At 37.8% G+C, this 14,599-nt stretch overlaps 1 non-coding gene across 1 annotated transcript; it reads right to left on the reverse strand.

Annotated features, from left to right (window-relative positions):
* Positions 1–2,424: 2,424 nt before the first annotated feature.
* On the reverse strand, positions 2,425–3,270 carry LOC105179885 (uncharacterized). Its single transcript, XR_016064583.1, has 3 exons — positions 2,977–3,270; positions 2,728–2,853; positions 2,425–2,624 (listed from the first exon to the last, which is right to left on the reverse strand). It is a non-coding gene; the product is annotated as an uncharacterized LOC105179885 (transcript).
* Between the last annotated feature and the right edge of the window lie 11,329 nt (positions 3,271–14,599).

Raw genomic sequence — 14,599 nt, forward strand, 5'->3', positions numbered from 1 at the left:
TGCTAGTGGAGGGGCTGCATCTATTAGGACCCCGGTGATATTATCTACATCAGTCTCAAGCAGAGTGAGCGCATCAAAAGCATTATACAGAACAACTTCTTTAACTTTCTCCTCTCGACTGCTCCGCATAGGGGCTTCCATACACTTAAAGGCCTCCCCCTCAACCACCGGTTCAACTACCGAGACGGCAGGTTGCCGAGCTCGCTGCACATAGATCGAAACTGGGGGTTTCGTAAGCTTGCTCATCGCACAATCCTTCGTTGCATGTCCCAAAATCATGAAAGTGGTGCATTTTGGTGGCAACCAGTCATATTCAATGTGAACCTTCGATGTGGCTTTCCCCCCTTTCTCGGTAGGTGACATAATAACGAGTTGCTTAGGAAATTTAGACGTGACATCGATCATAACACATGCAGAATATAGCGGCTTCCCTATTCCACTTGCCACCATACTCAGTCCCTCATTAGTCCACAGTTCCACTAGCAAATGACGAAATCGACCCACACCAGGACCTATGTGTGTTTCAACTTTCTCAATACCATGCCAGTACCCACTTCTGCAACACAATGGATTATCCTTGGAACAGCCACGGACCCCCCCTCAATGATTTCCTCCATCGCCACGGTCGTCTTAAATCAGAAGAACAAGAAACATTCGTCGTTGCCGTAACATCAATCAACATAGACAATAAAGATTTAACGTAATCTTTAAGGTTGTGAAAATATGGATGTTTACCCAAATAATATCCAACGGCCTTAGAGATCCAACGCCTAGATCCATTTCAAATAGTTTCCAACGTCGGATGAATAATAATTTCTCCATTTTGCCTACGGAGGAACATAGTCCAAGGTTTTACAGGTCGAATTATGAAATGCATCAGTGATTTTATCAATAGAATTAGGAAAGCTTAAACTAGAATGAAGAGGAATATTACCAACAAAAATCCCAATCGACATCGTAGTCGTCACATGAATTGCAGCTAGGGGTGGCGGCATCGCAGCAATGGGCGTTGTAACAACACTACCAGCAGCAACCGAATTCGTTGCTACTGCAACCAACTCTGTAACAGCATTCAGAACAGCCGGCGATGGGCCAACAACAGCAATAGACCCAGTTCCCGTGGACGACAATGCAACAGAAGTAGAATCCATCCGCAGTGTACCAGACACCGGCGGAACAGAAGCAGCACCTTTCTGTGACGCAGCAGGCAGAACAGGAGATGACGCAGCAGAAGTCGCGTAGGTGATCTCCTTCGGTGCAACAATCGCGAGAACAGGTTCAAGCGAAATTCCAGAACCCAAATCTGGCTGATTGTCGAAGACGGCGGAATTCTGTCGTGCCCGTCGAAAAACTCACACCAGCAGGCTCCCTTCTGTTAGGAAAACACAGAGTGGACGGAGAGGGCCAAACTGCGCTTCCCACTTCTGTCTTACAGTTTCCAACGCCGCCAAGAGAAATAACATCTCCATCATCAACAATCTTGTGCGCTAAATTAAAAATTTCTGCCATATTGAAGGAGGAACGAATCTCATCCTCCAGCCGCGCTGGTAAAGTAGTAGAGACGCCATTATCGTTGATTCCATGGTCAGTACTATTTTCGCCAAGTGTAGTTTCAGACACATCCAAGAAACAGAGACCATCCTCTCCTCGATGATTCGCACACTCTGCAATAGGTTTGCCAGCGTTTTCCCTATCGCCGTCAATTTATGATCAAAACCTATTTTCATCTTAACTAAAAAAGGCGAAAAAAATTCAATAAATTTAAAGCTTCTTTTTTGGTACATCAATTGCGAAATACATTTCTAGAATGCCCAATATCTATTTTACATCTTAAAAGCAAAAATGTCCAATTTTCATAAGATTTTCTTGAATGTTTTTCAAAAGGTCCAATAATGTATATATATTGGACCTTTTGAGGCAATTATAAACCCTGAGAGACTATTCAAATTGATCAATAAAACTCGATCTCAATGCTATTTTGTACAAAACTACACGATTTGAAAAAGAATCATATTTTTTGTGATAAATTTTCCTCCAAAAATGGTTACATCATGTGTCCACTACTTCAGCATAATCATATTTATTACCCTTTTTTTTGTGGTTATCAATTGATTTTGTTAATTCATAAGTATTAGATGTAATAATTGGCATTTTGCAATTTAATAATAATTAATAAATATTCTGAAATAATTCTTATATTAATTTTCATGTTAATTATTAGTTAAAAAAGTTTGTTTGTACGGTTCGAGTTCAAGCTGGAGCATAAAAAATTTGAGATGATCAAGCTCGAGCTCGAATTTTTTACCCAACTTAATTTGAGCTTGGCTCATTAACACCCTTAATATGCCTATAAGAAAAAGGTATATTTCTTCTAATATAATATAGTCAAGCTCGAAAGGACTATTTGCATTGAAAACTCGTATATACACAAAACAAAGAACTGTATTTTATACTTCCAGAGTGTGTATCTGTAACTATTTGCAGTTTTTTGCCAATCTAATACATTCACAATCCAATGAATTTCCTGCAAAATCTATCTAAAGTATACTCATGAGTTCTGGCTGAAGGAAGTTGTGGCATTCATCTCCCCACCAACAATTGGATCAAACTTGCATCTGTAGAATCTGTATAAACACAAGTTTGTCAACATATGCACAACTTTTTATCTTTTTACCTACATTTGCAAGATTTATAAGTAAGCTTAGTCAAACTCTCTCAAATACATACCTTCCATTCGTGCCGACAATGAGAACTATGTTGTTTTGGTATCCAAATGTCACGATGTGTTGTATATCTTTTGGTACATGAAACGAGCCGTCGGCCACTCGGGAATGAAATACTTCCGCAGAATACCTGCATTGCTTGTAACTAGTTCATACTAGAGCAGTACATTGCTTAAAGCTGCCTTCATCATTTTACAAGCTTTTGCACTAAAAACTGCATAAAAGAGTATCGAGCATATTCAAAACAAACTACCTTTGTTGTAGGAAAGACTCGGAAGAGACATATTATTTCGTTTTGCGTCCTTTAAGCTGAGAATATCAACGGTTCCTTTATTGCTTGTAACAGCCAGCCACTCAGCATCAAAGCAGAAAAAGAGGCTGTGAATCTCTGTTCTTTCAAATGCAGAACCCCTTCTCATCTACATTGGAACAATGAACATATTTAGAGGCAGGAGAATAACAAGAAATCATCATAAGAAAGAGCTAATCAGACTGCAGAGGTCGAGAGCAGATTGAGATAGTTTAAGTGCAATTGCTTCGAGGGCTAATTACACGGCTCCAACCACAAATATAATATCAAGAAACGACAATTCGTTCCAAGAAATTATGTTAACTCGCAAATCTGTTGTTTCCCGGAATAAGCACAAAAGCGTGGGGAGAACAACAAAATTTAACATTAAAAAATAATTGCCGCGGCCGTTATTAATTAATATTCATATAAAAGGTAATATTTATGCAGTGTTTACGTTGTATTGCACACATCAAATATAGCATACACATTAAACGGTAAAGGGAAATGCACCTCCTGAAGCAGCATTCCGGACAATGTGTCGAACTACCTATTCAATGTGCCCTTAGTACTCGTGGCTGCCAGCAGCCTCCCGTTGTTCGACAAAGCAACACACGTAACGTCCAAGTCGCTGGCCTTTATCACCCTAATCCAACTCACCTCGTCGTGCAACACCCTTACTTCCCCCTTATCCCGTCCTAAGCAAACCAGAACCATCCGCCCCGACAGCGAAATTTCGCACAACCCCTTCGGATTGGGCTCCGTTTCTATCTGATGCAGCAAACGCAGGTCCATAAGATCGTGAACAGATATCTTCTGCATCGTAACCGCAACAATGCGTTCCTGCCTTAGGCGAACGCTCTTCACTCGGAACGGTAAAAGAGCTCTCCAGTGAACTGTCCCACAGAATCATCCCAGATCATGATTTTGTTGCGGCTGAGTCTTGGAGTGGCCCCTTTGCCCACTACGGCGAATTTGTTGGTGCCGAAGATCCTCAGCACGATACCAATGCCACCACCTTGGTGATTCTTGGAGAAAGTCTTGGTGAATGGTTTGTACAAAAGGATCGGTGTTGAATATCATGAAGCCATCGGTGGTGTCGACAGCAAAGCTGTGCTTTCCTGGTTGAAAGAAAGGTGCAGGATGGATGGTGGGGGGGTGGCGTTAGGGTTTCTCGGATTTCAGATAGTGCGGCCGGCGGTGGTTGACGATGACACCATTGCGGAGGAGAAAATGGAAGAGGGGGAGGGATGGAGGCGAGGGGCTGACGGGTCGGAAAGAATTATTTATTTTGTACAGTGCCCGACAGGCGTCGGACACACACTACAAAAAATCATTTTATTTAAACAGATTTTGGAACAATTTTTTTATTAATTTGTAACAACTTTTTTTTATTTGGAACGACTTTGGTAACGGTTCAGCCTATCGCAACTCAAATGAGCATTACAAATTATTTGTGATAGTACCAAAGCCGTTACAAATTTTCACGGCTTTCGTAACGACCATAATGGTCAATTATGGCTTTTACAAATATAGCCAAAATTAAAAAAATAAATTTGTAACTACTTTTGTAACGGATTAATTTTTTGTATTTGGAACGGCCTTTATAATAGTTTTTGGTATAGTTGTGCTTGTCCTTTGGGTTGACTTTTGTAAAACTTTTTGTAACGGCTTTTGAGACTGATTTGGTAACGGTTGTTGGAATGGATACACTGAATTGTTGTAACTGTTTTCGGCACAATGTTTGTAATGACGTGACAAATTTATTTAGTGTATGGGTATTACAAAAGTCGTTACAAATGCAGTAACAAAAATTGTTATTTTTTTTAATAAATTTCAATATTTATTATAATTAATTTTATTTCTTTTTTAATTTTAGTATTTATTTTTTTATTTTAATACTTTATTTATTTAATTTAAAAATTTTAATATATTTTAATATTTATTTGGTAAAATTAAATAAATGTTTTTTATTAAATTGTGCAATATCATATAAGAAATGCATAATATAAGAATAATAATAAATTCATTAAAAAAATACAAATATTGTATTATAATTATTTTTTTTCCAAAATTATAAAAAAAATCCTAATTTGAATCCTGGTCATCCACGGTTGCTTGTTGCTCTTAATCGTCAACCCCATCAGGTGCTGGATGATCAGTTGGAGGCTGGAGAGGTAGACAATCGGGCTAGTTTGGATCGATGCTACTGATGTAGCGGTCGAGAATGTGCACCCAATTATCCAGGTGGGGCGCTGCGGCTGTGGTGGCGAGGGCGATGGAGCTGTGATGGTCAAGCAAGCGTGTGGTGGGTCTCGGAGCCGAGACCAAAGACTCGGCCCTCTTCCGACCACCAACTGCTGATATCCAGACTTACTACTCATTCGGGGGCCATGGAGCCTTGAGAGGACAATGGGGGGTCTTCATTGTTGTTTTGCTGTCTGTGGCGTTCCTCCATCATCCTCAATAAAATCTCTTGCGAACATGTTAAACAATTAGATTAAAAAAATAATTTAGAATTTTAAAAGTTAATTAAGTCAATTACTTATCGTGACCTCCTCTTCCCTAAAACTGTTCAACTAGTCCTCCTCGTTCTTCTTGTACACCTTCTCGAACACCTCCATTTGATTGATGGGGAGTATGAGTTGTGTCTCCTATTTAAAAATTATTTTAAAAAATGATTAGAACTCTAAAAAATGAAATGAAATTATTAATATGGGTTAAAATACTTACCATCTTGTGCTTGTGCGCCCAACAAATGACGACCCTTCCAGTAGACGGTCATTGCTGCTTCTGTGTTTGTTGCCCGATTGAATTTGTTCGTAGCCGACTATGCCTGGAATTCTAGGTTCACCCAGAAGTCTAGGAGTTAGCGCCATATCTCCTTGGTCAGCTACAACGGGCGAGCCAACTGGTTCCGAGCATTAGCAAACCATTTTCGCAAGAACTTCCCGGCCTATGACTTGATGAATTCGAGCATGATCTCGTCGTCGCAGTCCCGCCAGTACGGCATATGCAAAATTACCCAGATAAAAAAAGATTAATTATTTGATTAAAAAATATAAATTTAATATAAAATAAAATAATATCATAGTTACCTTCAGCTTTTGGAACCAAATAAGTGGTGCTCCTGTGGGATCTACGAGATGTTGGCCCAAGGATGCGGATAATGCCTTTTGACAGCAACATTGATTGTCGTGTGAAAATCGTAATCAGACTTGAAAATAATAATGCAATTTTAAAGTCGATAAAAAATAAAGAAAAATTATAAATTAATTGAATAAAAATATGGTGTGATGTACCTTGGATCCCGGAAGCTGATGTATTGCCTCTGGGCCTGTGGGGGAAGTAGTGCTGCTGGTGGGGGTCGGGGTAGTCGTGCATCCCATTGTCAGGCCAGGGCCTGTGAACTTTTGGCCCCCGCCTCATCTGACCCCACTACACCGAAGTCAGCGGGAATCAGCAGTTGCTGGGACCTTTGGAATTTCCGGGCGTTCGATGTAGTTATGCAAATATAACAATAAAATAAATGGGGCTATGATTGAATAAAAAATGAGAGATACATAAATCATAAATTAAGAATTACCTTTTGATTTGGTTTATTTTGAATCTCCTTTGTTTGACCCGTGACGCAAGGTTTCAACGTAGAAGCCCTCTAAAGTTGCGTCCACACCCAACGAAATTTGGGATCACTCAATCGTCTTTTCTAGAAAAAAATAGGGAGAACACCAAGTGTGTATACAAGAGGGTCAGTCGAGAGGTGGAGTTAGGTGTAGGAAATTATTTTGTGTATTATGTATTTTTTTCATTAGTTATTCCAAATAACTAATACACATATATACACCTTGTATGGATGTGTTAAAATATGTCTAGGTTCATTTAACCATCCACAAGATAATAAAATTCTTTATTCGAAATGAATGATGACTAACATGGCACTTTCCAAAAGTAAATTTGTTAGTAAATAATTTACTTTTCTAATCATTTCCACCAACTTAATTGAGGGGCTAGAACCAATTTTAATTAATTAAAATACAAGGGCCAATAATTTTAATTAAATATAATTTAATTAAAGCCCACTTAATTAAGTTCATTATTTATTTAACTCAATTATATATATAAGCCCAATAAGTCTTTATTAATTAATAAGTCCAACTTATTAAATAATAAAGGCAAGCCCATCATAAATTAATCATATTAATTTATTCTTGGACTTATCCATCTAATGGATCCGTCTTTTTTATAAGTAGTTCAATTACTTATGGAATTAATTCTAAATTAATTCTCGCTCCTTCTCGGTGATTTGTGTGTGACTTTTTAGGTTTACCTTTCAGCTAGACTTAGGTTAGTGTCAAACACTATTATTAACTAAATTCAATTTAATTAATAATTCTTGATCAACCCTTGATCAAGAAAGCCCCGCCACCATGGGTGGCCGTCTAGCAACGGCCGATGGCACTAGAGACTAGGCGAATATCCATGTGAATTTTTAGGCTCTCAATCCATACAGTTATGGTCCTTCCATTTACCATCTCTCGGAACTTAGTTTAGGGCATGGATTTGGGTGTCGGTTCCATCGTAGACTAGGCTTCTATGATTAATACTTGAGATTGTGTTACGCCAAATTGCTCGACATAGTAACGTCTTTTTCCTATACAATCAATGACTGTGGCCACAACTTTATACATCATAGACGCATCTCCAAGTGCATAGGAGATACCTCTATCACGTTTTGATAGGAAATAGATCCTCTTCTAAGGAACTTACCGTCCTCACTACATACTTTGACTGCACTGGACAAGCCTTATGATGACCATGTTTGAGACACAATCACCTCTTAAACAAATCAAAGATACAGTCATCGCATCCACGTGACTGTCGTGATTCTCAAGTCTGAGGACTACTCTCATACTATCGAAGCCGGAGATTCGAGTATTATCGATCAAGCCTGTAAGGCTTCCTTGTAATGATACCCACGAGTCAGTTCAGTCGATTCGACACCTAGCCAATCGACCCACTGTGATCGCATAAACATCTCACATTTGTTGCTGGTGAAACACGACACTCATCAAATCAATGAGACTCTCAATGCAAGCCTCAGTAGGACTCTCGATGCCTAGTCTCGAGGCCCTCGACTTAGAACATTTCAAACCTAACCTTGGCAATCGGTTTCATGACCACAACCCAATCTGGGGTCCAATTGTTGCATGGTTGTTAAAGTGGTTAGTGGACATCTATTCTGATGTCAAAGCAGTGCTTGACGTAATTTGGTAAGCACAACAAATACGTGTGCCGAAGACGATTACTTAACATATTCATCGAAAAAATATTGTTTAAATAAAGATTGCTTCAATGATTCTCAAAACCACCAATCCAATTGGATTTTGGTCACCCATTCAAACAATATCCCACTTGATCTTAAAGCCAATAACTCATATTTCCAGATTAAATTGATAATGAGCAATCTGTGATATCGGCTAGGTCTTATGGATCTAATTTTTGTTTATGCCAATATCCTACGGTCCAACCGCACATTACATCTTCCTATCATCACTCAAAGCAGATGATGGTGTCTAAGATTTTTCCCTTGGGCCCTTTTGCCTTGTGCGTAGCCCAGTTGTCATCCTCTAAAGTGACTACTAGTGCGGCTATGCTGGGTAGCATACCCAACAATCGTGTTTTCTTTTTTCGGTCCTAACGTTTTCCAATTATAATTTTAAAATTGCCATACATTCAATTTTTCATGATAAGGTTCCTTATGGTATACTAATTGGAACTTTTCCAATATTACCACATTATCATTAATCTCGAATGTATGTTCTTTTCGAGATTAAATATTATTCATATGATCTCGGAAGCTACTATCGCTATAGCCATCCAGAATATATTTTCTATTAATGTGTGTCAAGAGCTCTTCTTTAGTCCTTACTCAGGTATGAAAGATAGCTCCTCAACATCTGTCTGTTGCCTCATCAGTGCACACTCGATATCTATTGTTATGCTAAAAAAACATAAGCAACATCGGGTTCAGTGCACCGAACAATATTACATGCTGCTTAAAGCAAAGACGTAGGGGATGTCAAACATCTAAGCCCCTCATCAGTCCATCATGACTGAATCTTAGAGAGCTTATCCCTAGATAGGAATTCAATTCCTACTATGGAGAATTTTTTTAACAATGTTCTTATTTTAGACTTCCATAAACGTCTTTCTATCATTCCAAATGATTGAGACGCTCTAACATCTAAAACACTTGAGCTCGCACTTACCTTTCACCTTGTTCTTGACCAAGTCATGTACCTCAGAAGCGAAAGGTAAAGGGGCCGGATGCAAGAAGAAGAATGTTAAGAAAAAATCAAGTACTGGAAGCGCTCAGAGCACTACTGTTGCCCAGATGGGCATGGGTAAAGGGAAAAGGAAGGCGGCTCGACAGTCATAGACTCCAAAAGACTTGATCGCGATGGCTTACATAATCGTATACTATTTCATCATGAATCCTATTAGCTAAATTTATTTAGTCTTATTGCTTTTGCAATAATGGCCTAGCCATTCCTTAACTTTAAGACTACTTGTCTTAGCATTCTATTCCTTTTTATTTCTGCAAACCATTTGCAGAAATGCACTTGGAGAGCAAGCGTCCAACACTTGGGCATATGAATAGTAATCATGTTTGCTCAACAAATGCTATAGTTTGGGCAAAAGGGAGTTCATGATACTCCATCTTTTAATGCCATTTGGCAATTTAGTGCAAACATCTCAAGTAAATTTTGACTCCCATCAAGGCGAGAGGAGCGCTCAAAGCTCATGAAGCGGCTGACTTTGCTTCATCCTTCATTTTCATTTGGCATCCGACACCCTTGCCTTTCGGTCGTGAGGTCGAAGCCTCCAAATCTAAATCCCGACGACGTAGATTCTTCAATCGTTGTCTCGTATTGGTCCACCCGTTTTATCAACTCATGAAAAATCTTTTCAAGTTCATTTAGACGTTATGATGAATAGCTCGAAGGAGGGACCTGAAGGATTACGTCAATTTACATCTTCTCTAAAGATCAACATTGAGGTATTAGAGCTTCTCCATAGGGGATTGCATCTTAGCCCAATGTTTATGTACATACGCCCTTCAGTCAACTAGGCTTCAAAATATGCTTCCGTCAGGGCATATCCAATATGCCAGTTCGGTGTCGCATAAATTCGATTTATGTGGTGCATTATTGAGCCAATGTTGTCCAGCTCACTGATGAGAGAAGCAGGTATGACGCTGCGGACCTTCTGATTGTTCTTATACCTTAATACCGAATGTCAAACGTTTCTTAGAAGGACTCCTTTCACAAGTCCGATGGAAGTGGCTTTTCCATGACATAATCTTAGGTTCGAAATTTGAGGACAATGCTTTGATTTTTGCATTCAATTTTAATCGATAGTGTTCTATTAATAAATCTCAAAATAAAGAAAAATTAAAAAATGGTATCTTAGATATGCGTTCTAAACGTAAAGCAGAAACAATAAGTAGATTTTTTCTTTCCCTTTATGTCCATCACAGTGTTGAATATATTATCAAACACATTTTTCTCAATGTCATGATATCAACGTTGTGTTCGATAAGATGCGTTACCCAGTATGGAAGATCACAGAAATACTTTTTTCGTCCACTTGTGGGCACTAGCATAGCTGGAAGGGAGTGTCAACGGCTATTCAACTGCCAGACTGATGTTTGCAACCCAATCGTGGATCTTCTCTCCTGTCAGAATCAAGCGTGCAACTTTATATTCCACATGATTCTTTGTTAAGTTTTTCTTTTTCCTTTTGTAGAGATGATCCTTAGGGAGAAACTGTCTGTAGTAGTCAAAATAACACACCTTCTTACCGTATTACAGATGGAATAACCGTATAGCATCCATATAAAATAAACACCCTATAATACTAGCGATACTCCATCTAGACGCCATCCCATAGGCTGGTAGGTAATCCACATCAACGTCGCCCACATAATGAATTCCTTGTCTATGGCATTGTCGTATGTTCGAACACCCACATACCATAATTGTAGCAGCTCTTCAACCAGACGCTTTGGATTAGAAGGGCCAAGGATCACCATCATAATAAACATGTACTCAAAACTTATGCACAGACCTAGGGAAAAATTGTACGATGTAAAGTATAAGGAGCCAATATGAATAAGTACGACCGTACTGCCCATGCGATGCAAACCTGTTTGTAGAAAGGCCTAGCCGAACATTAAGCGACTCTTCAGAAAATTCTGGATACGTCCTGTTAAAATACTTCAAGCCTCTATATCAAAAGGATGACACATGGAGCCCTCCTCAGTCTGATGTGTGGCATGCCACGTCATGTGCTCCGTAGTTGCTCTTGAGGCATACAACCTCTGCAAACGGGGAGTAAGTGATAGGTACCTAAGAACGACATACAGTGACTTCTTGTGGCCGGTGTCTCGCTCCCACGTCGGCATGTACCTAGTGTCTGCGCGAAACTTCCAGCATTCATTGTCCCTTTAGTACAACATGCAGCCATTCTCACACTCCTCAATTGTTTCAATGGGTAAACCCAAATCCTTTATCAACTTTTTCGTACTGTAGTAATCTCTCGGCAATTTATGACCGAAGGGCAATATTTTATTAGCCCACTAGAATATTCGGTCATATGATCACTCAAAAATATGATTGTCCATCTTGATATTCACCAACTCAACACTAGATGCAAATTGAAATTGTATTGCATAACGGATGGTTGGCAGCATGCACTACATCATAAAATCAATATGCCATCCCAGATACATAATCGTAGGGGCCACCATTGTAATAATATGAATTAGGACCGGCATCAGTAGGACAGAATCTCGTACCATCATCAGGCATACCATCATGAGAACAAAAAAATAACTCGGCCTGCTACAGCAAAAACCATCTTCTCTGCCCAATCCATCTGTCGTACTATCACCCCAATGTAAATAATTACTCTCCTCATGAGCAGCTGGGGTTTGTTTCGTCGGCACTTAGGGGCAGTCACAGCATCAAAGTACTCCTGCACCATCTGCTCGCTATTCAAAATCCAATTATCACATTCTGGCATAAACCCTCACATACGCAAGTAATAACTGATATCGTTGAGTATTTTGAACTTTGTATTTTTACACTTCCGGCAAGGGCACCTAGTTTTGTCTCTATCCATATGTCCACGCCGACACTTGGCCCATTCTATGAAAGTCTTAACCCTATCCTCAAGCTTCAGTGTAAGACCAGCCCTCCCTTGGAGGTTCTTATCATACATGCATCTCCTCAAATGTTGTAACAAAATGATATATCACTTCATATTCACATGTAGATATATATTATAAGTATTTGATACCACTTTAGTGTATATGACCTGTAGGAATTTATGGGTAGTGATCCAATCAAAACCAAATCTATTTTTTCTAATGGATAAGCATAGGTCAAATAATCTGCATAGGGAGTCTAGTTTTTTTCTTTTATTGAACTTGAGTAAGGCCAGACCTTATCCATTGACAACCTAGTATGTATGCGGCGAGTCATGATTAATGTTGCACCTGATTCGAAATATTACCATTTCATTCTCTAGTGGTGACAATTTATTTTTATTTCTTCTTTATTTGTTAGGTGGGACGCTGAGGAGGAATTTAAGAAAAAGAAGGGAGAAAGATATCTAATACATTTGAGTTGATGCATATCTGTCAATAAAATAGAAATATGTAAAGATCAATTTATATAGGAGGCGACTCATGAGTGATGTGGAATCTTGATTGAAAAATTTTCACATTTATTACAAGGGTTGATATTATAACTTCATTCAACAATTGGGGGCAATTTATTTGCTTTTCTAGAGGAGGGATTTTAGAAATATTTAAAAAAAATGAAAAAAATATATTCTACATTATTACAATAAATATTCTAGTGGTTACATACTTTGCAAGAAAGCAAAACTATGTGAAATAACAATTTAAGGAGGAGATAAGTCATGACTCAGTGTCATCTTGTGCAATTATTTATATTTATTACAAGGGAATGTATTAATTTCTTTTTATATTTGATTGCAATTTATTTCTTTTTTTTAATTGGGAAAAGAACAAATTTACTAGGAGGTAAATAATGATTGTGTCATGTTGTTCGAAAAACTATTTACAATTGTGACAAGGGATAGTATTAATTTCATTTTATAATCTATGGGAATTTTTTTTCCTTTCTTCGAAGGGGATGGATTTTAGAAAAAGGAGAGCGAGAACAAATGTAGGAGACCCTATTACTCCAAATATTTGTACAGATGCATATCTGTCAAGAAAATAGGGAAATTGAAATAACCATTAAGTAGGATGTGAGTCATGCTTGATGCAACATGTTGTTCAGAAAATCTTCACATTTATTATTAAGGATTATACTGTAATTTCAGAATTTGGTGGTGCCAATTTGATATTTTTCTTTTTTCTTTTTGCTTTTTTCCTATTGGTTTGCAAGTTTGGTGTTGAATTTGTTGTTTTCAATGAAAAATGATGGGATGGGCACAAGAGAATCATTTAATCAACTGCAGCTCGATCTGTTTGAACCTTTATATTGTTCCTATCTAATGTAGTTACTAGAATTCAGTAACAATGACTCAACAAATTTGCCAAACATAGAGAATTTGTCTTAAGTACTTGCATTTCTTATAATGGAAATACAAATTCATGACAAGATTGCATTTGATAATTCTAATTAAAGAATTTTTATTTATGATTATGTATGCAAATATGGCAATGAAAAATTAAGAGTAGAATGAAAATTAGAAAATCAAATTAAATATATTCATTTCAAATTGACTAAGTTAATGACTATAGTTTTTCCTTTCTTTTAAGATTATTAAAACACACAATTTATTCTATCCACAAAAAATAAAATAAAATTAAATACTCATTAATGAATTGTGATTATTAGTAATGTCTATCTCCTTGAGAGTGATAATATTCTTATTTGAAATGGCCCAATTTATAAACTGTACAAAACTTAGGGGAGATTGTAATAGTTTTGGTAGAATGATGGGGTACTGTATGAATATTGGTGACTTTTATTCAAGATTTTTATTGTAATAAATTCCTCATAATCCTAGTCAAAATTTTATCTTTTCTTGACTCTTTTCCATTTCATATGAAAATTTTCAAAATCCTAAAAAGACCACGTTGGCCAAACTCTCCACCATACATACCATCATTCTCCCCCCAAATCCTCTCTCTATTTTGTCTGCACACAAATAGCAAGCTCCATCAAATTCATTTTATTTCAATGAAATTCGGTACAAAATTTTACCTGAATTTTTCTCAATGCCTTTGACGCCTTCTTAACTGAACCACAAAGAGGTGCATATAGACCCCCTCCCCCTTGCCACGCAATTGAGTTCTTTCTTGATTTGCAAGCAAGACACAGTGGCCGTCCCATGTTTTCTTATTTTATGTTTAACTGATCGAGAATTGTAGAACCTTATTTTTGTTGGCTAGTTTCTAGTTTTCTTTTTCCTTTCTCATTGGTTAGTTTCGCAATCAAGTGTTCAATTGATTTCATGTAAAAAGGTTTTGATTTGTTAAGTT

The sequence above is a fragment of the Sesamum indicum genome, linkage group LG1, assembly GCF_026168435.1.
Source record: "Sesamum indicum cultivar Baizhima isolate 11 linkage group LG1, ASM2616843v1, whole genome shotgun sequence".
In the NCBI taxonomy this organism is placed as follows: Eukaryota; Viridiplantae; Streptophyta; class Magnoliopsida; order Lamiales; family Pedaliaceae; genus Sesamum; species Sesamum indicum.